At 36.0% G+C, this 22705-nt stretch overlaps 1 long non-coding RNA gene across 2 annotated transcripts; it reads left to right on the forward strand.

Moving 5' to 3' along the window:
- The first annotated feature begins 1585 nt into the window (after window positions 1-1585).
- Window positions 1586-10979, forward strand: LOC126974794 (uncharacterized). 2 transcript variants are annotated; one of them, XR_007731581.1, is made up of 6 exons: window positions 1586-1681; window positions 2927-3030; window positions 6390-6534; window positions 7335-7463; window positions 9047-9108; window positions 9371-10979. It is a non-coding gene; the product is annotated as an uncharacterized LOC126974794 (long non-coding RNA). The 2 variants fall into 2 exon arrangements; XR_007731582.1 differs by lacking the exons at window positions 1586-1681; window positions 2927-3030 and adding an exon at window positions 3370-5482.
- Window positions 10980-22705: the final 11726 nt, after the last annotated feature.

Below are 22705 nucleotides of genomic sequence, written 5' to 3' on the forward strand. Positions count from 1 at the left end.
AGCTAGATACAGCAGAACCTTTAATGAAAGCATTACATCTAACATAATATAAAAGAAAATTTTATAATAACGACGAAAGAAAATTAAATTAACCATACTGATAAAGTAGTTTTAAAAATTTTGAAAGTATTTAATAAGGCGTGCTGTGAACTACGTGAACTGATTAAATAAAAAATAATTTTAATTTAAAAGGAATAAATTAATGTTAAAATGCAGTTACGTTTAAATCAGGGTTTGCCGCCTTGGGCTTCCAATAGATTTCGCTGGAGGATAGAAGCTTTACATACGCAGAGGAGGTTTTTATTTTTTTAAACGGTTGTGAAGATATAATGTATAAGATACGAAGTACTTAAGGTACATTCATATATTTTTCTCCTCTCAAAAAATCTCCACCTATTGCTTTCAAGAGATATTAAACACAAGAAAATATTAATAAACAACTATATTAAATTTTATAATTACCTAATACATATTTCGATATGATTATTATCAGATAATAACCAAGGTATTTATATTATTCTTTCTGGATATTTTTATTATAGTATTTATAAAAATATCCAGAAAGAATAATATAAATGAAGCCTAGGCGTCGATTACAAAAATAAAAATGTTTCGATTAAGGATTTGTTATACAAAATCATAAATGGAGTCAGCTAAAAGTATCAATGAATAATAAGTATTTACAAAGCATATCTGAACTGAAAAAAAATTTCGTTACTAACTTAAGGGCATGTAGGATTGGAGAGACCTTAAACTGTAAATGGTATCAATCTAAACATGAGGCTTTGTTACTGAACTATAAAAACTTAAAAGGCATCTCTACTAAAAAAAAATCAATTATATATTCAAGATTCAGGCGCTAAATTATAAATATCGTTGTTATTAACATCATCTGACAATTAAAGTATTAAATTTACATGAAATTCCAACAAATATCTGTGTAGTCACGTCAGCCAGAAATACGTAAGTTACCTTTGCTTTATCTCGTTTTTTACACTTTATTTGTTGAAGGCGCACGATAAAGATAAGTGGCAGTCGTTGAGTTTATCGCAAAAATAATTCTAATTTCAGGAAGTTATTACGATTGCAATATTTTATTGAATTTATAGATAGTAATAGTAAAAGTGTATATAATATAGTATAATTATCATATCATAAAGACTATTTTTAAAGATTGATTTAGATTTAAGTGAGTTTTACTGGAAGTAATGATTTCACTTTTATAAATAACGTTGTTATCTATTATTGAAACAAACATTTTTATGTATTCTTGAACGTACGTCAAGTTTACAATGTTTTGAATATTTGCGGTAAACTTCCTAGCACAATATTCATTAATCAAAAGTTTGGCGCTGAAACTTGAACGCCTGCCCTCACCACCCACCCTCTTACTGATGCAACGCAAATACTATAATATTATTATACACATAGTTATATATCACGTGTTGGGTCTCGCTCAATGCACTTGTAATTTTTCATAGTGGCAACTTTGAATATTGTAGCAACAAGAGTTATGGTTTTTGGCGCTCTATTATCTATGGAAATTTGCTACAAAAAATGTCAATAGCTGGAATCTGTCATAATAAGCACCTACATTGTACTATAATTTTGTCAAATATTGCTTTTTGTTGTGTTTACTGTTCGCCGGTTTAATTTGTTATTAATTTGTTGTTGTCAATTGGTGTGTGTCTAAATTTTTTTATTTATAAGCTCAATCAAGTGAATTAAGACAAATCTAAAAATTGTATTTTATACTGATACAATACTTCATTCATTCATAACCTGTATTGTATAAATTCAGTTTTCGTTTTATCATAGCAAAAAAATATTTGTACCTGCTGTTCTAGTAAAACTAATACAATGGAAAATATGTGTAGTTTATGCAGCAGCGAAGAAAACTTGGACATTGACCTATTAAATGATAATAGTATATATTTAAAAATGAATTATCTTCCCATTCAGGTGTGCCAAACTTGCTTACAAAAGGGTTACTTAGGGATAAAACGGGTTAATGTTAATGAGGGTATATTCAATTTACATCACACTCATTTAATTTATACTTATAAGAATACTTGTTAAATTAAATAAATTTATTAAATTATTACTAAGTACTTACTATTTACTTAAATTACTATACAAAAATATTACAACTAACTCGGAAAAATATTAATTGCTTTGATAGAGCTAAGGTACATAACACCCTACCCTCATTACAAAAAATACCTAAACATTGCTATACCAAATAACATAAACATTTGCAAGCATTCTAATTGTTTAATTGTAATATTATGTTGTATTATAAATATATTTAACTAAATTAAACAACAATAGCCCCTATTTCTGCTGTGAAGCAGTAATCTGTTTCGGTTTGAAGGGTACCATAGCTAGTGAAATTACTGGGCAAATGAGACTAAACATCCGATGTCTGTCACCTTGAGACTCACTCACTCAGAATTTTTGTGTTTACCAAGAATTTTTCTCATGTTATTTGCTAATAAGTATAATATCAAAAATCAAGATGATTCAAATACATTTGTAATATATTACTAAGGCAGGCAACACATTCCTTGACACCTGTTGTTGAGGATGTTCATTGGTGGTCTCACCACTCCCCATCCCATGAGCCTCTTGCCTGTTTGCCCACACTCAGGGTGTAATTATTAAGTGTGAGCAGTCAATAAACCCTTAACTATTACAGATAGCAAAAAACTTGAAACTGATATCAAAATATATATAAAAAAAACCTTATTTCCTTTTCTTATGTAATCTATTGCAAGAGTGTGATATTAAATCGGTTTAAGATTCCCCTTCATGTCATTGATATACCTGCAAACCAATGACCACTTTCTATCGACCATAGGGTGGTGGCAGGTAGAACCTGCCGGTATACTCTTACAAATTTTATTATTGTTTCGAATGTTTTTAGATCAACATGTGGGATGATCTACCAAAAAAAATATGTTATGATTGCTGTATTAAAATAAATAAATATTATCAGTTCTGTGACAAGGCTATACAGGTTGAGAAGAGGTTAGTATTTTTGTTTTAATATGATAATTATTTATAGATAGAATAATAACATATTATTACCATTGGCTTCAATCTTTACAAACCTCATGTGTTTCCTCTACATTTATTACTCTTTTCATAAATGTTCGCCGGTTCCGGGTGCTTCGGACGTTTCCTTTTCTCAATATGTCCCCAAAATGGTCAACGAATGTTCTACAAGGTCTCCAGCTAGTATATTTAATCCTCTTCAATCTGTCAAGTCCATATTATAATGTAGTAGTTTGTACAGTACTGAACTGTACATAAAAAATATTTCGAGCTCGAGCGCTAAAATCGCGTCCATCTGAGGCATACCGCGCGATCAGTTTCCCGGAACGAAAAATCTACTCAACAGCAGAATAAATAAGCGATCGGACTAGATGACGATTTTTTTAAAAGAGTGCAAAAGGGAATAATCTACTGCTAGATTTATTTGCACTGTTTCTTTGCGTTTTTCGTTTCTGCTGTCGCTTTGATTTTTTCGTCACTTTGAGACATAATGATGTAAAGTCACATTTGCCCAGTAATTTCGCTAGCCACGACCCTTCAGACAGAAACACAATAATGTTTACACATTACTGCTTCACGTCAGAAATAGGCGCCGTTGTGGTACCCATAATCTAGCCGGCATCCTGTGTAAGGGAGCTTCCCACTGATGAATAAATGATCTAAGAATTTAAAGATCACATGACCCTAAATCATGGGAAATGCCATAGGTCCTACATGTGCGGGTAAGTCTATATAAGAATCAAGAGCGAACAGCACCGATTGAAAGCTAAAGGCAACAGACATTCAACCCCATTCATTACCTAATATATAAAATTCTCGTATCCCGGTGTTTGTTACCAAACTCCGAAACGGCTGAACCGATCTATTAGGTCTGAGAATCGGCCAACATTTATTTTTCATACCCCTGAATGATAAGGGTGTCCCACCCTAATTATATTATTTTTATTTTATTTGACAATTTTTTTTTATTTCTATTTTATTATGATTCAGCATCACATCATATTAGCATTCAGAACAATGTCTGTCGGGGTTAGCTAGTGCACATAATATAAAGCAAACAGATGGCATAGAAAATTTAATTACTCAGCAACCACAATAAATAAAGACCCCGCATATATCCTTGGAACGGTTTGATGAGAAAAGCTTAAAATATAAAAATTTAATTTGGGATTAATATCTATTCGGGGTCAAATATTTCCCAAGGAGTTGCATTGGAAATTAGGTTTCAATCGAGGGAGGAGCGGGTCGTCACTAGTATTTAATAAATCATTGTATTTGGTGGATGCGGTTACTATTATGACAGTAATCACGACCATCATGTTCATGAAGCATCATCACACAAACAATCGAATCAAGCTCTCAAGGTTGATGCATCGAATATACAATTATTTATATTTTTTACAACTTACTTTTTGAAGTGAAGTTCTTTTTAACCGTTGTGATTTGAAACTCGATGAAACGAAAAAGCGAGACGATAGAGAAACAAACAGGTAAATAGGATTCAGCCGGCGAGAAAATGAGACAAACACATAAATTCGTAAGATTTAACGCAGGACCGCGTGCAACATAGAGCAGCTCGAAATGTGGGGGACCCAGTGCTCTGTGAACGGCTGGATCACTTGGCGTTGCGTAGAGAAGTCGCTTCATTGTGTGTCTTCTACCGCATTTATCACGGGGAGTGTTCCGAAGAGCTGTTTAACCTGATTCCTGCCGCCGAATTCCACCTTCGCACGACACGCCACAAGTTAGAATATCATCCTCACCATCTGGATGTGTGGCGGTCCTCCACAGTGCGGTTTTCAAGGAGCTTTCTTCCACATACTACGAAGCTGTGGAATGAGCTTCCTTGTGCGGTGTTTCAGGGACGATACGACATGAGTACCTTCAAAAAAAGCGCGTACACCTTCCTTAAAGGCCGGCAACGCTCCTGTGATTCCTCTGGTGTTGCAAGAGATTGTGGGCGGCGGTGATCACTTAACAACAGGTGACCCGTACGCTCGTTTGTCCTCCTATTCCATAAAAAAAAGGATAAAACGAGATGGGAACCTGGCGATCACAGTTGAAGAAGAGTACGTATTACTACATAGACACCAGGGGAACACAAATATGGTAGCGGTGATAGTAATGTCTTTCATAGCGGTTGAAATCATGTGTCGTCCTAGCAACATATACCAGGACCTCATATGTAGTTTAGAGGTTCATGCGCAATGGACATCTTAAAATTATTGTTTTTCAAGTGCTGACCCGTTGATGGTGTTTGTGATTCTCTTTGTGGTCTGCTTCGTACCCCCTCCACTCGTATTTACCAAGGCAAAATCCCACAGTTTGCTCAGCGTTGTACGTGTGTTAATAGGTGTTTGTGCGCGCATGCGTAGTACAAAGCTTGAGAAAAGGCATCACAACAACCGTGGAGTATTGTATATGTGTACGTATTATACATTTGTAGAGATTTTTTATAGTAAAATTCATCATTTTTTAAGGTTTCACTTCTACCACGGTTGAACTGCACACGATATGTTTTTTATTTATGAAATATTAAGCTATTGCATAGCTTCTATCGCGGGCCTTGAGCGTGGAGACCGAATCCGTAACGAAAATAACCTAACACTTACTTACTAGATCTATATAGATATTTCGCCATGGTCATTTCAGTTGCCGTGGAACAGCGGTTATCACGTATGCTTTTTGTGCAGAAGGTCCCAGGTTCGAGCCTGGGGTACGTCTTGATTTTTATTTAATTTCTTTATTTTTATTATTATGACAAGCATTTTTATTAAGTTTCACCTGTCCCGTTGTCTGTTTGTAATCAAATATTGCAAGTTAAATTTTACTCACTTCCCGTTTGCTTTTTTTTTAATTAATTTAATAAAAAAAAAATACTGCATAAATAAAATAAATAAGTAAGCTTTACTGCGGCAGTCCCCGAGTGCCACACGTCTTTTTTCATATTTAAATCACTTTTTGACTTTGAATATATTGGATGCAACACTTTGACACAGCTTTTGTAAAATACTTACTGATTTAAAAGCGTGGCCGTTCAGTTTCTTGTATGTTCTTCTCACGAGAAGAACATATTGTAGATTTAGTAATTTAATTTAAACATTTGTTATGTAACTTCAAAAGAGCTTAGTTTTAGCCTATTTAACTTTAAAATGATATGTATTAGGACTCCAGGATTCGGAATAGCTCATTATAGTTCCGCAAATATTTTTTTATTTTTATTCTCTTTGTTCATTCTAGATGTCAGTGAGACACTTTGCACTATGTAGTAGGAACTTGTTACACACAAATACAGATAACCAATAGCAAACATGCATTTTTTTTTATTTTAGTAAAGGACGAGACGAGCAGGACGTTCAGCTAATAGTAATTGATACACCCTGCCAATTACAACGCAGTGCCGCTCGGGATTCATTGAAAAACCCAAAAATTCCGAGCAGCACTACTGTTGCGCTCGTGAGCTTGAGACATAATATGGTAAGTTTCATTTGCCCAGTCATTTCACTAGCTACGGCGCCCTTTAGACCGAAACACAGCAATGCTTACACATTACTGCTTCACGACAGAAAAAGGCGCCGTTATAATCGCACTGCATGTTCTCCAGGAACGCTCAGTCACTGAATAAAATAATGAAGGATTATTCTCAAATGATTTTGAACAGAAATTAAAAGAACAAGTAAACAAGTTGTTTACAAAGAAGCTGGTTATGTCATATTCGACCTTAGTACGTGAGACGTAAGTTCGACTATTCTTCGTAGTACTAATATTATAAAGCTTGGGGGTTTATGTATGTCACACCTCTCTAATAGTCCGGCAACTCTCCTGTAAATTCCTCTGGTATTGCAAGATAATGTTGGCGGTGGTGATCACTTCACCGAACGATACCGATATGAAAGGTCTGTTCGATTTCAGTCGTATTATCAGGCTATGGTAATTGTTTCTATGAAAATAAGGGACGAGAAGAGCAGGGCGTTCAGCAGATGGCAATTGATACGGCCTGCCCATTATAATGCAGTGTTGCCCGAGATTACTGAAAGGAAATTCTGAGCGGCACTACATCCGCGCTCGTCACCTTGAGACATAAGATGTCAATTCACATTTGCCCAGTAATTCCACTAGCTACGGTCCCCTTCAGACCGAAACTGTAATGCTCCCACATTACTGCTTCACGGCAGAAATAGGCGCCGTTGTGGTACCCATAATCTAGCCGGCATCCTGTGCAAAGGAGCTTCCACTGGTAAAGTCTATTGAAATGTTTGTTTTGTTCTTTGTTTTAGAAAGTATCCCTTATTGGGTCTTTTAAGGGCCCATGATAAGAAGGCATATACCTTACCGGAGGGAGAGAACAGAGAGCATGCTGAAGATGGGCCGGAAGTGAGAAAGAAGCCTAGACTCAGTGCTAACAAGTATGTTTATTTCGAAATAACAAAAAATGCATTTAATACTTTTTTTATGGAAGAAGAAGAGGATAAATGAGGGTACGGGTCACCTGTTGCTAAGTGATCAGAAGTGTGACTAATAAGAAGCAAGGGAATGCTATTTTGAAGGTATCCATCAGCCTAGCGAAACTAAGAAAAAAGCGATTCACTCGATTGTAAGAAACGTGCAGTCATTGATAGATTGATAGACAGATGGCGGTTATAATTTTGTAAAAAACGGAGATAGCCGCAATCCACTACGTTTTAAGCAATTACTGTTCGCTTTTAAACTTAGCCGGATTATACTTCGTCGCCAATCGCCATACTGTAATTACTACAACACCACACCGACTTAAGACCTGTCAATAGGTAGCACACTATTAATAAATATTAAAGGTTAAGGTTTGCACAAGAGGTGTATTAAATTAAATTTTTAGTTATTTGATACTTTTCAGTTTTTTTTATTACGTCGTAGCATCTAATATGCTTGTGTGCGTGGCATCTTGACGCTCAATGACCCAACTTTCAAATCTTGTAACATACGCTTGGTGTTATTTTACATTGAATTTAATAAAATACAAAATACTTGCAGATGATATGTGATCCCAGTGTCTTTCTTATTTCTTGCAGAATTATTTTTATAAAGTTTTGCCGCGCAACCACGGCATATAAGTTTAATTTTTATTAGCAAAGTTTACTAGAACATGTGGCACGTTAACGTCACACATTGTTCGAGACTGGCTTGGGCCCACTTGGGCGTGGTATTAGTTGCAATTTGCCATTACGCCTGCGGTGTCTAGTTGGACCGCTGCCGAGACCAATCCTTAATCTAAGTTTTGAATATTAAACTAGCTACTGTACTGTACTGTACTGCTAACATTAAAAAATCAAAATTGGGCACGCGTCAGGTCTTTCAGATCGTCTATGCTAGTAAAAACTACCACCCATTCCAAAATGAATGCCTCAGGCCTGAGAAGAATGGGCGCAACAAACTCAGCGGGCTTTTTTTTTCATCAGAAATATGTTTATATATTAATATATATATATATATATAAAATATGTAATATATTGTTAACTATTGATAGTCATTCTTTTAAATTTCCCTGAGAACCCTGTTGTAGAAGCAAAGTAATCCTTCGCCCAACAAAAGACTTCCTCACTCAACCTAGCCTACTATTTGTTAGACCTACTAGTAGGTAGGTACTTACCTAGTAGTAGGCATAACAACTATGTTTGTTGCTATTATTACCCCCTTATTCATAATAGTCTGCTAACTTAAAGCTGTCTTCTTCTATTGATCTATGTCAGAATGAGAAAAATCACTCCTTAGCGGCTGTTTTAAGTTAGCAGACCATTATGAATATGGGGGATAATATATATAAAAGAGAAATGCTGTAATAGCTATTTCGTACCCGTGCCTATATATTTTACAATTAGTAGGGCTTGCTGATGTCAATAGAATATATTTTTTTCTGACTTGTAGCTAGTAGGTGCTTGGTAAGGTAGCCAAGTCCACAGGTTTCGTAAACCCTTGGAAACAAGTCCTTTAATCTAGCATGTTTTTTTTACAGAACGAACGCTACAACCCAATTGTTTACTTGCATTACCTGTGGAAGATCTTTCGCGTCGAAGGGTACGCTCACACGTCATAAGAATCTGGAGCACAGTGGCCGGAAATCGTTTCTAGCTTTGTAAAAATGAAATCGCCTGGAAATGTAAAGACACGATCTTTCAGTTTTCTGTGGTGCAATTATTATTAAAATCATTGAGGCCATTAGCAGCGCCGGCCCTTAGGCCCAAGTTAGACCGACACTGTGCTTCGACGATCTTTCACACTATATTATAATTTCTTTCTTTTAAATTGTAGTCAATGTTAATCATCAACATCATTTCAGCCGGAAGACGTCGCCATGACGATCGCTTCTGTGGTCGCCATTGAAGGACTTTACTGCCCCAACGGCCAGCTGTCCGTCGAGCTATGTGCCCTGCCCACTGCCACTTCAGTTTCACAACCATACCAATGTTAATACCTACAATTTTTTTTTTGTTGCCATTAAAAATATGTTATGTGAGCTAAAAGGGGTAACCCCAAAAAAGTAAAACCTTTCTGCACCTTTCGCTCTACATTTGTAGCCGCTGGGTTTTTGAAACACTGTGTGGCCAATATGATATTTTTATTAAATATTTGAATAACGACTTCTGAGAAAAGTCATTTAAGCCAAATCTGTTGTAGTTTACGTATAATTATTAGACCACAGATAAAAGATAAAACTAAGGAGATGAATATTTCCAATCTAGCTATACTTATGTGTATGTAGGAACCGACTAGAATCTTTACTGTGTATATCACGTTTTGTAATTTTCTAGATCTGTATTTGCGCCTATTGCAATAATACTTTAGCGTGCTAAAATCAATATAATCTGCCATTTGAACTGTCAAAACAAAATGTTGTAATATAATTTTCAATGTGTCTTTCTGACGTAGACAGAAGATGGACACTAGATTCGCTGTCAGCGTATGTAAATGAGATAGCAATAGTCTGTGACGTGTGTTATGTTTTCAGGTTTTTGTTCTGGATGATTTGTATAACGTAATAGACAACAACGTCCCATGGTTTTATACTTAAACTGAATTCACACCAAATCACTCAATTACGTATTAAAAATTAGAATTTATTTAAATTAAATAGTACTGCACCATCTCAACCATTGTTAAAGGTGGAAGGCAAGAGGGCACACGGTCGATCGCCAACCCGCTGGATAGACGCCATCACAAAGGCTACTGAGTCCACTAATGAAGCTTCCCTTGAGGAGATATAAATCATTAAGAGAAGAGATAGATCGAAAGTAACAACACATTTAGATTCAGATAGATCTAATCTAGCCTTAATTATCTAGGCTAATTAGAAGTTTCTGTTGTAAGTAATTAAAAAGTACTCCACTAGGTGAAGGTTGACTTAAAAAAACTAATTCGCTGAAAATACGACGGAACACATTATGATTTATGTGTATGTGATGAAGCAAATCTAGAGCTAATTATTCATTGCATTCACATTAGCCCAGCGACGGGGGTACCTCTAGATAGAGATAGACACACTGAACAAAACTAAAAAGCATTGCTTCCGTAAAAAAAAACGTCGCGTCAAAAAACACGAATCGTCCTCGTGTGAATGGGCTCTTAGGTTTTATCGATTTCCATCCTTTAAATTCCAGTATAAATAACTTAAAAGTGGACAATAAACACTTTTATACCCTAAAACAAGATATTTACTTTATGTTACCTCGTTTTAAGTTAAAGAAAAAAGTAGGTACGTATGTTATGTTTGAAGTCTTGTGTTAAAAGTTTTTTCTTATTGTAAGTACATATTGCATTATGTGTAGGAGAGAGAAATAAAATAAGACATGTCTATTAAAAAGTATATATGTTATGAAATAATGATTTATAAACATGTGATATGAATTAATAATGGATTTGCAATTTGTAATAAAGATTTAAAATATTGACTTGGATGTTTTTTTTTTAGAAAAGTTTAAATGTTTAATATAAAAATGTAAGAAGGTAGGTGAATATTGGTTTAAGAATTTATTGACTTTTGCAACGAAAAGGGAAGGACGAGAATGGTTTTAGCCGCCATCCATAAATCATGTCACACGAATTTCATGTTTTTTTACCCCTCCCCGTCTATGTCACAGCTTGGCACATTTGTGAGACTACCCAGTGTGATGTCACATATTTTGCAAATTTACATTTATAAATATATGGAATTAAAACACCTGTGTTCCGAAATTATTTTTATTTCGGACATTGGTCCCTTACCTGTGTAGTAAAACAGATGTTTTATTTTTGAGAGTGGTATGTCGAAAGTGATGTGGGGTGAAGCAGTTGTGTTAACTGTTTATTAAAATATCATCATCTCTAAATACAACTCCAACAGATCTTCGCTACAGTTTTAAACCTAATTTGTCTAAAATCAAAGTTTTTGGGTGTCCAGCTTATTTTATATGCTTAAAGATAGGACTGGTAAGGTTGAATGTGAAAACGGAGAATTAATTGTTTATCATTAGGTACTGTGACAATAGTTATGAAATTCAGAGACACAAAATGTTAACACAGCGAGAAATTATATATTATATGAATATAACATAATAGAGCAACATGTTATTGAATGTTCTACTGATGATAATTCAATTAATTGTGATGAGCAAGTCAATAAATTACTAAAATTTTAAAAATATTTCTAGGGTGACGCTAAGGTTAGGGCAAAGAATATATTTTGTGCTTGGCTTGGACGAATGAACTACTGGACACTAAAAACAAATCACTCAATGCAAGAACCAAGAAAAATATAATGGAATCACGATTGACCAATTTTAAATTGTCGCGACGTGACGAGGACTACAAATACAATTGTCAAATAATGACTTGAGGATATCGATAGTTAGCTTATCGATATTTGTAGTAGTGGGTAGCTTTTTTTATTCAAATCTTTTCAAATAACTCTCCACCAGCATCTACAAAGTTTCATACGGATGAACCAATTTTCAAAACATTACGCATCAGACACCCTCGAACGCTGATTGACCATCTTCTGGCTTCGAAAACCGTATCTCTTTGAGCTGATTTTTCTTAGGACAACATAGTTTGGTCCCCTAATTCTCATTTTATGTGAATATTTTTGCTTACGTGGATGATGTAATTATAGTTTGTGTACGGTTTTTTTAGGAGTTTTCATTTAGGTCGATTACTTAAATATCATAATTAACCCGAGTCCCGATAAATGGGTCTACTATTTATCTAAATAGTAGACCCATATAAGCCACTATCATTTATATCTAACAAACGTTCTTTACGATATTGCAGTAAGAACGTGATGTAGCTACAACCAATGTAATGTAAACATGTACAACCAATAATATCAATTAATACAAATATCTAACTTGTACCTTCGAAGCATTATAGATCGTAGAAATAATAATCGTGCATATTAACTGTAATAAGCATTTGTCGAAAGATTCGTTCTGAAAAGAACATTTTATTTTATATAACGTAATATTAGCTCTGAAAAGAACCATTTCATAATGCTGTACATCAACTCATAGAATCATACAGATCACCAGTAGTCATCTCATCGAAGTACAAGCATCGTCACGTTCTCGCGACGACCGCAGATATACTCACGTGATCAGTCATATGCTCCGCGTTACACAACCGCACAGAAAGGCCGAGCGTACTCGCGTCAGTCGAGTCGGGGCGTCTATCACTATTCATGCAATTTTAATCAATGAGCGACAGAGTAGGTGCTAAATGCTCATTGACATCGAATGATCGAGGTTCGACGCGAGTTTACACAAGCCCGCGCTCGCTGGCCGGTTTTATGCGATAGCATTGTCTTAGAGCGAGATAGAACACATAATATCAATTCTTATTGAATGAAACGTTTTACTATTGGTCAAAATGAAAGCTTTAGTATTGGTGTTTATTTTCTGAACTTGTAAATATTTATATATTTATATATCATGTAATTTTCTAATAAATCATCTTCCACATATTCCTCACAGTCAAGCAGTTGCTTTATTTAATCGCCAAACGCTCAGTCCCTAAAGTGAAATAAAGTTTCGAACACCATTTTTTTGGAGTCAGTCCTTTTTTCCGTTCCCATTTCTTAGGATCTAAATTGTTAAAGGCGCGCGGCACCTTTCGTAGGTCTTCTTCGTAAAAAAAATACTTTTTAATATATGAAAGTAATAAGCAACGAAATGTTTACCTGGTGTAATCTAGAAAAATCCTACCGTAGTTTACAGAACAACCTATTACGGAGATGTGAGAAGTTGTATGTTTAGATGTTTGGAGAACTTGCATACCTACAAGCTTCAAATTGCTACTTTCATGTTTTCCTTATTTTGTTTATCTGATAGGAGTTAAGTTATACACGGAGAAGCATAAGAAAAGATAAAACAAACAAACGTAAAGATTACACCTGGGTAACTTATTAGTCAAAGTAAGTAGCTAATTCTTTGTCGTTGTAAGGGAATTTTGCCTTATCAGGGCCATGAAAACGGCGCCTATATATGTAAGAAGTCATATCTCTAAAAGGTGTAACCTAAGCGAGACTTCTTTTACTATTACTCTTTTATTCTTAAAATCAAATTACATGGATTCCTATTCTTCCGATATTAAAACAAAACGATGAGGTATTCGACTACACCAGCCCCTGTAGTCAAATTTCAAACTTTCGACTTGATTTTTTTTTGCATTCCGAAGCAAAATAGTACAGTAATATTTAACGTCAAGAGTAGTTGCGGTCACTGTTTTGTTGGTAGCGGGTGGAACGAATATTGATCATTAAACGTAACCCCTAGAATATTTTAAGGCTGGTCTAAGAGGAAACATTTATTTAAATATTTGGGCAACTAACAAATTAGGGCAATTAACATGTGCCTAGTCTTAAATTTGTAGCATTGTGTTACGAAATTTAAAAGAATTGTTAAAAAACGTTTGTGTGGGAAAGGTTATTATAGCATAAACGATTTTCTTAATGACACCACGGACTGGGAATAAAGCGAACACCCTCAGGCTCTTTAATTATAAATGTTTATTGTACGATATTACATTGTAATCCATATTTTATATTAAAAAAAAACCGCTGAGTTTCTTGCGCCCATTCTTCTCAGGTCTGAGGCAGTCTCTTTTGAATGGGTGGTAGATTTTGACGTTCAATAAGTGATTTTAAATCCTATTTTGAATAAAAATATTTGAATTTGAATAGCAACTTTAGCTATGAATGTTTCTTGCAAATAAAAAAATTTACGTTGAAAAATGGCCTGTATCCATCATGTATGTCCAGAAACTCCATGTGGAATCCCATTTTTATATGAATAGATTAAAAAAGACGTGCAGTTATGGACTGTCATTTTTTCCGCCAGTATTTCACACATTGTTAAAAAAAAATGATTTTATGATATTTTGTGCAGCGTTAGATATTTCATAAGGTAATTTTCGGGAGAACAAGATCATTGAAAAGGCCTTTAGTGCTTCCTTCCAGTGCTTACGCGAAATCCTAGGAATCCAGTGATCGATAAAAAATCAGAAAAAAAACAGAAATCGATAATACTGGTAAATACTTATTTTTGCTTTGTGCATCAAAATTAAAACTTGATCCACGAAAGACAAAATTAAAAAAAAAAATCAGCAGTCACGATGAAGTAAGGAATGTGTAGTTTATTTTCACAAAAATCTATTGTATCCTAATCCTATTGTACCTAGTATTTACCTACAAATGTATTTAGTTCTCAACATAAGTTTATAATTTAAAAAAATAATATAAATAATTGAAAAAAGAAAAAGTTAATGTTCTTGTAAATTGTGAATCTTCCAAATATTGCCATTTAATAAGCCGGTTTTCAGAATCTTGAAATGATCCATGTGCTTGAAATGCATTTATGATATTTTTCAGATAATAGTGTAAAAAACGCGAGTCGTGTTTCCATTAATTGGATGCGCAAAATAATTTCTCATATTCTAAGTTTCCAGAACACAAACCAATCTTCCTGCAGTATTTCTATTCTCCCTGTTGCCACCAAAGGTTACGTGTTTTATTACTCTGGTTTCCTGCACTAGACTAACAGTAATATTTATTAAAGTAGTAAAGTAAGTAATCGGGATTATTTGGGAATTATTAAGTGCCACTAAAAGAAATACCAAGACCTCTTTTGCCAGTCTATTGCCATCTGATTCGGCCGCAAATCCACAATCTTCGAAACCACGGGCGTCAAGTATTAGGAGGTTCTTCTTCTTAACTTCCATTTCTTCGATTATGAGGTTTCCGCAAACTCTTAGCTCCTTGCCTTGCCTTTTTGGCTTTTAATTCCTGGCTGGTAACTCCTTGTTTGCCTTCCTTGGTAGAAGTTTCTAGGTGACAGTAAGTATTTGAAATACTTTTCTTCTGTATTTGTAAGCCCTTATGTAAGAGTAAAAATGCAACATCAGCGCATATGTCTCTTTTGTTCCAGTTTTGGTGAGTATTCAACTCGTGGGATTTTTCCTGTGTCAATACTTGTTTTTAGTCTCTTTAATAAATCTTAATTCTTACCGCCAAATTACTCCAAAAAATGTTGTCTTCATGAGTTATTAAAAATAATTTTTTTATTTTTGTTAATATTTCTTCCAAGCTAGTCAATTTTTTAGACAGATATCGATTTTTGTATTGTAGACGTTTAATTATTTGTTTTTTTTCTCGCAACTTTTGCTTCAATCTTAGTGTTCTTGATGTGTCAATTATATGACTTTGGTCGGGATCGCAAGGAAGTCCCGGTTCCTGAAAAATACTAAATTTAAAGACAACGGTGCTGTTTTAAAAAACTAAAGCTAAACTTTAGCCTTAAACATTATTTACAACCAAGCACTTACATTTACTGGTAGGCTTGTCTTATTGTGTGTTCCTTCTATTGCAGTTGGCGTCTCGTTCAATTCATCATCGGTTATGTCTATATCATATTTAGTTTCATGTGACTGAAAATTATACTTTAAATTGGAATTTAATAATATAATTTAAACATAAGGTTTTGGTCGTACAGACATCTAGGAAATCACTTTACTTTTAGTATAATAATATATATTCTAGCTGATAACGCATATGTACTTACAAATTGAGGCAAATTCAATGTAGGAATAGAGTCTTTATGCAATTTTCTCTGTTTCGATGAATTTGTATTGTAGCGTTCTGGCTGAAAATGAATGCTGCAAATACGGTGGTGTTTCGTTGGAATCCATGTGACCTCCCTACGAACTGCTTCCACCCACTTTCTTTTTCTTGGTGGATCAACTGGAAATCTACAACATTAAAATCTAATTCGTTCGTTCATCTCTATACATCGACTATTTTTATCGATATTTTCACATACGACATAATAATGACAGGGGAATGAAAGTGATACATTATAATCTAACTGTAGCTGTACCTACAACCAATAATATCAATTAACACACATGTCTAATATCTAACTTGTAACGTAGCATTATAGATCGTAGAAATAGTAATCGTGCATATTCAAATTCAAAAACACTTTATTCATGTAGGTCACAAAAATGACACTTATGAATGTCAAAAAAAATATATAAATATTGTTTCTTATTGAATTTACCGCTACTTCGTAAAGGGTTGAGCTAATGAGAAGAAGTAGCAAGAAACTCATTGCCACTCTTTTAAGTCAAGATTTACATTTTAGTTGTTTTACAAATCATTTTAATTACAATATATGCAAAGTGACGCAACAAAAATACTCAAAAGTCAAAAACTGAAAGGCTTACATGAGTAAGTCAAAAAAAGAAAAAAAAGTAAATTAATACTTATAAACACAAGAGTTATTGAGTATAGTAGATGCATCAATCCACACATACCGTAAATAAATAGAGGCATTATGTGAGCATTTCATAAAATAAAATATATAATAACTTTAACTTTAAAGGAAATAATAATAATAAAAAAACACATCAAGCAGACCTCCCGGTAACAAGATCATCCAGCCCCCACGAGTAGCACCCGTTCACGAGCATGACGCATGGACCAGCCATCGCCTCCCTCGACCATATTTTAGGGAAGGGAACGACCCGCCCCACGTCGCCGCCACAAGCAGAGGCATTTAAGCGAGCATGATGATACCTGCCACGAGAAATCTACCGAATAACAAAACAATTCAAGTTCATCTACATATTATGCAATACTCACTAAATGCCTCTACTTACAATTTTGTTTCAAATTACATAACTCATGATAATGATTATTAAAATTGATTAAAAAACAGAAACAATATTAATATTTAAATTATATAACTATAATGACATTTATCAAACTAAGACAGACATGTAACAGCCCAGCAGCTCAGTCCCAAGGGTTCTTTAGATCCAGATATTCAGATATTTTATAGTACCCTTTTGTATACAACTTTTTCTTTAGCACTGATTTATATTCATTTAAAGGTAAGTTCTGAATGTCAATAGGGACCTTATTATAAAAACGTATACACAGACCTCTGAATGAAGTTGTTACTTTTTGGAGTCGACTTACATGAACAGCAAGCCTATCCCTATTTCTAGTATTGGCATTATGAGTGTCACTAATTGTTTTAAACGAATTTATATTTTTTTTACATAAACAAGGTTTTCATATATGGATTGCGATGTCAAAGTCAAAACTTTTATTTCCTTAAAAATTTCCCTTAGTGACACTCTCGGTCCTAATTTATAGATGGCACGAATAGCTCGCTTCTGCAGTGTGAAAATGGTGTTAACATCGGCAGCATGTCCCCAAAGTAAAATACCGTATGTCATCAGACTATGAAAATAGCTGAAGTAGACCAACCTCGCGCTATTTTCATCCGTAAGTTGCCGAATTTTTTTAACTGCGTATGCTGCAGAACTAAGCTTTTTCGCCAAATTCATAATATGAGGACCCCACTGAAGTTTGGTATCTAAGGTAATCCCTAAAAATACGGTTGTATCTACAGGTTGCAACTCATCGTCTTTTACTACAATATTTGTGTCAACCTGTCTAACATTAGGCAGGGAAAATTTAATATATTTTGTTTTTTTTCATTAAGAAGGAGATTATTCGTAGTGAACCATTCCACTACTTTCGAGATAATACATAATACATAATAACTGTAATAAGCGTATGCCGAAAGATTCGTTCTGAAAAGAACATTTTATTTTATATAACGTAATATTAGCTCTGATAAGAACATTTTATTTTATATAAAGTAATATTAGCTCTGATAAGAACCATTTCATAATGCTGTACATCAACTCATAGAATCATACAGATCACCAGTAATAATCTCATCAATGTACGAGCATCGTCACGCTCTCTCGACGATCGCAGATATACTCACGTGATCAGTCATATGCTTCGCGTTACACAACCGCACAGCAAGACCGAGCGAACTCGACTGAGGAGTGAAGCGTCGGGACTCGGGGGTCGATCGCTATTCATGCAATTTTAATCAATGAGCAACAGCGTAGGTGCTGAATGCTCATTGACATCGTATGATCGAGGTTCGATGCGAGTTTACACAAACTGCGATAGCATTAGTTTTAGAGCGAGATAGAACACATAATATTATTCTCAATTCTTATTGAATCAAACGTTTTACTATTGGTTGAAATGTAAGCTTTAGTATTGGTGTGTATTTTCTAAACTTGTAAATATTTTTTAAGTAACAATTGTAATTGGGTAACTAGTTTTAAGGATTTTGTATATATATCATGTAATTTTTTAATAAATCATATCTTCCACATATTCCTCACAGTCAAGCAGTTGTTTTATTTATCGCCAAACGCTCAGTCTCTAAAGTGGTGACCCCGAACAAGAACACCGACGGAAGGGACCCGAACAAGAACGCCGACGGAAGGAAGCCAGAACAGAATACACCGAACCTCTGCCCGGCTACACATCGAAGAACAGCTTCACCAGCTCGCCGAAACGACGATTTCCTGTTCGACGAATCTCTGCTCGAGGAATATCAACCCGACGAAGAAATGGAAGACACAAACCAGGCTCAGCCAACCCCAGCGCCAACCGCGACAGAAATCTCCACCATTTCACTGTCAATGCGCATACCACCATTTTGGCGGGAAAATCCGCGATTGTGGCATCACAGCTTCGAAGCCGCCACCGATGATCTCAAGAGGAGTCAAGCCCAGCTGACACAGATGGTCCGACATCCTATTTATCATACCGAGAGACAAACAATATTCAGCAATCAAGGAACGTCTCATATCGGTGTATGAAGAATCCAACAGCCGCAAGTTCCAGAAGCTACTCGCCGAGATGGAGCTTGGAGACCAGAAGTCTTTACAGCTACTGTGGCGCATGCGTAACCTTGCAAGGGACAAGGTTACCGACTCCACCCTCCGCATGATGTGGAGTAAGCTGCTGCCAGCCCACGTCCGCTCCGTGCTCGCCGTCAGCGAGTCATTCAGCGTGAAGTCCACGCTGGAGGAACTGGCGTTGTTTGCTGATACGATGATGGAGCAAATCCAGGAGGTAGCAGCCGTCTCCAGCCAACCACCAGCCCTCTCCAGCCAGCCACCGAACTCAAGTCAAGGCCATCTCAACACTATCATCGCCACCGATTTCGTTCGTCATCTCGCAATAGAACTTCGTCACAACACCGTTCCCGCACACTCAATAGCTCACCAACAATTTACTGCTATTACCATCGCCGATTTGGTAGTGAAGCACGACGTTGTACTACGCCCTGCAGCTTCAAGAAAGAGCCATCGGGAAACTAGAACGGACGTTAGCTGCGGCGGAACCCGGTCCTTCACACTTCATACCGCCTTTTTGTCACAGACAAGAAAACAAAGATGTCATTCGTAGTAGATACCGGTGCTAATATATCGTCCTACCTAGAAAACTAGGCCTGAAAGCAACGCCTCAACCATTTAAATTGTACGCTGCAAACAACACAACAATTTCAACTTATGGTGAGAAAACATTAGAACTCGATCTCAACCTCCGTCGACCATACAAGTGGAAGTTTATTAGCTGACGTCACGAAACCAATATTAGGTGCCGATTTTCTCAACCACCATCAACTTATCGTAGACTTAAAAAATCGAAGATTAATTGATGCCGTCACATGTCTTAAAATTAACACAACAATAATGTCAACGACCTCACCCACAATACGAAGTATACAGGCCCCGTACCACGCGATACTCGCCGAATTCCCCGGTACCACGAGATTAACATCGATGCAATTATCGCCAAAAATTAGCGTGGAACATTATATTGAAACACAAGGACCTCTATTACATTACCGTGCTCGTCCTATTCCACCTCATCGTTATGAAATAGTGAAGAAAGAATTCGAAAACATGATGCAACAAGGACTCTGCAAACCGAGTAAAAGTCCATGGTCTTCACCACTCCATATAGTACCTAAGAAGAATGGCGATATACGGGTATGCGGCGATTATAGACGATTGAACAGCATAACCAAACCCGATCGTTATCCAGTGCCGAGAGTCAAGGACTTCACCCATCATCTGTCTGGCAAAACAATATTCTCCACAATCGACCTCAACCACGCTTACCAACAATTGAAGACCAGGGAACAGGACATAGAGAAAACAGCTATCATCACACCAATGGGTCTATTCGAATTTCCTAGATTAGACAACGTTTTCCCTTTCATCGACGATTTGCTCAAAGCCTCAGCAAACTAGACTGAGCGTCGCGATCACCTAAGAACAGTTCTTAGAAGATTGGAAGAAAACGGTATCACTATCAACCCCGCGAAGTGTAACTTAGGCCAAACGGAAGTCAAATTTCTTGGATACATCGTATCAAAAAACGGTATACAGCCACCAGAAGAGAAGATTAAAGCCATTACCGAATATTCAAAACCGAAAACTATAGACCGACGAAGCATCACAATCATTCGAAGAGTGCAAGAATAGTATATCCAAAGCTACCTTACTCGCTCACCCATCACATGATGGGGCATCATCGCAATATTCTGCGATGCATCTGACAATGCAGTAGGTGCCGTCCTACAACAATACATCGAAAATAATTGGCAACCACTCGGTTACTTCTCAAAGAAATTCTCAGAGGCGGAGAAGAAATACTCAGCGTATGACAGAGAACTCTCAGCCGTCTATAAGTCAGTGAAACATTTCCGTAAGATGTTTGAAGGACGTGAATTAATTATATTCACAGACCACAAACCCCTCACATTCGCTATGAATAAAACACATACTGCAAACGAAACGCCACGCCGAACGCGCCAATTATTATCCATCAGTGAATTCACAACCGATATTCGACACATCAGTAGAAAAAACAATATTATTGCCAACGCATTAAGTCGAATAGAAACAATAACAGTGTCACCTACGATCGACTACAGCGAATTATCAAACGCACAAGAGCGAGACAACAGCATAACACAACTCATTCAACAACCAAACTTAACCTTCAAGAAAATAAAAGTACCTAACACGAACCTAGAATTATATTGCGAAACATCAACAAGTCATGTACGTCCTTACATACCTACAGAATTCCGCAAACAAATTTTTAATAGTGTACATAATATTACTCACCCAGGAATACGAACATCACTTAATTAATATCTCAAAAATTCTTTTGGCCATCAGTGAATATCGACATCGGGAAGTGGAGTAAAACTTGTATAAATTGTCAGAAAAGTAAAATACAACGCCACACAGTCAGCAAAATTCAATGTTTCAACGCAAGCGATCGTTTTCAGCATATACACATAGATATTGTTGGACCTCTACCTACCTCTGCTCAAGGACATCGTTATCTGATAACAATGATCGACAGACATACTGGTTGGCCTGAGGCAATCCCTTGCGACAATATTACAGCCGAGACAATTGCAGATATAATATACAATCACTGAATCTCAAGATTTAGATGCTCAGCGACACTAACAAGCGATCAAGGTCGAAAATTCGAAAGCTCTCTGTTTACCAACCTCATGAATACTATGGGAGTTAAACGGATACGAAGTACTAGCTATAACCCAAAGAGTAACGGAAAGGTAGAACGCTTTCATCGTTGCTTGAAGACAGCCCTTCGTTCAAGGTTAACGAACACCTGTGCATGGGTCAATGAACTACCAACCGTATTATTAGGCCTGCGCGCAGATCTACGATCTGACACAGGCGTTAGCGCCGCCGAACTAACATACGGCTATAACCTTCGTCTACCAAGTGATTTCTTCGACATAAACACACAAACATCATCTACCTCATTGGATCATACCTACGTTGATAAGTTACGTAGCCATATCGCAGCTAGTAAACCAAACTCACCTACTTCACATCGTAATAACAAACACATATTTGTTCATCAAGACTTACATACATGCAGTCATGTGTTTATTAGAATAGATTCAGTAAAACCACCATTACAAACACCATATGAAGGACCGTACCGTGTTATCAAACGAAGCGGTAAAGTTTATACCATTCAGTTACCAGGTCGACAAACAAACACATCGATCGACCATTTAAAACCTGCATATTTATTAAATGAAACTGAAGAAAACAATACATTATATACATTACCTTAACCTGTACAAGTTACCCAAAACCTTACCGATACCATACCTGAAAAACATACCACCAATATCCGAAATACCACATTACCAGACCCTACGAACAACTTGACGTCCCAGCCTATCAAAGTGTCAAG

Source organism: Leptidea sinapis, chromosome 33 (genome assembly GCF_905404315.1).
Source record: "Leptidea sinapis chromosome 33, ilLepSina1.1, whole genome shotgun sequence".
In the NCBI taxonomy this organism is placed as follows: domain Eukaryota; kingdom Metazoa; phylum Arthropoda; class Insecta; order Lepidoptera; family Pieridae; genus Leptidea; species Leptidea sinapis.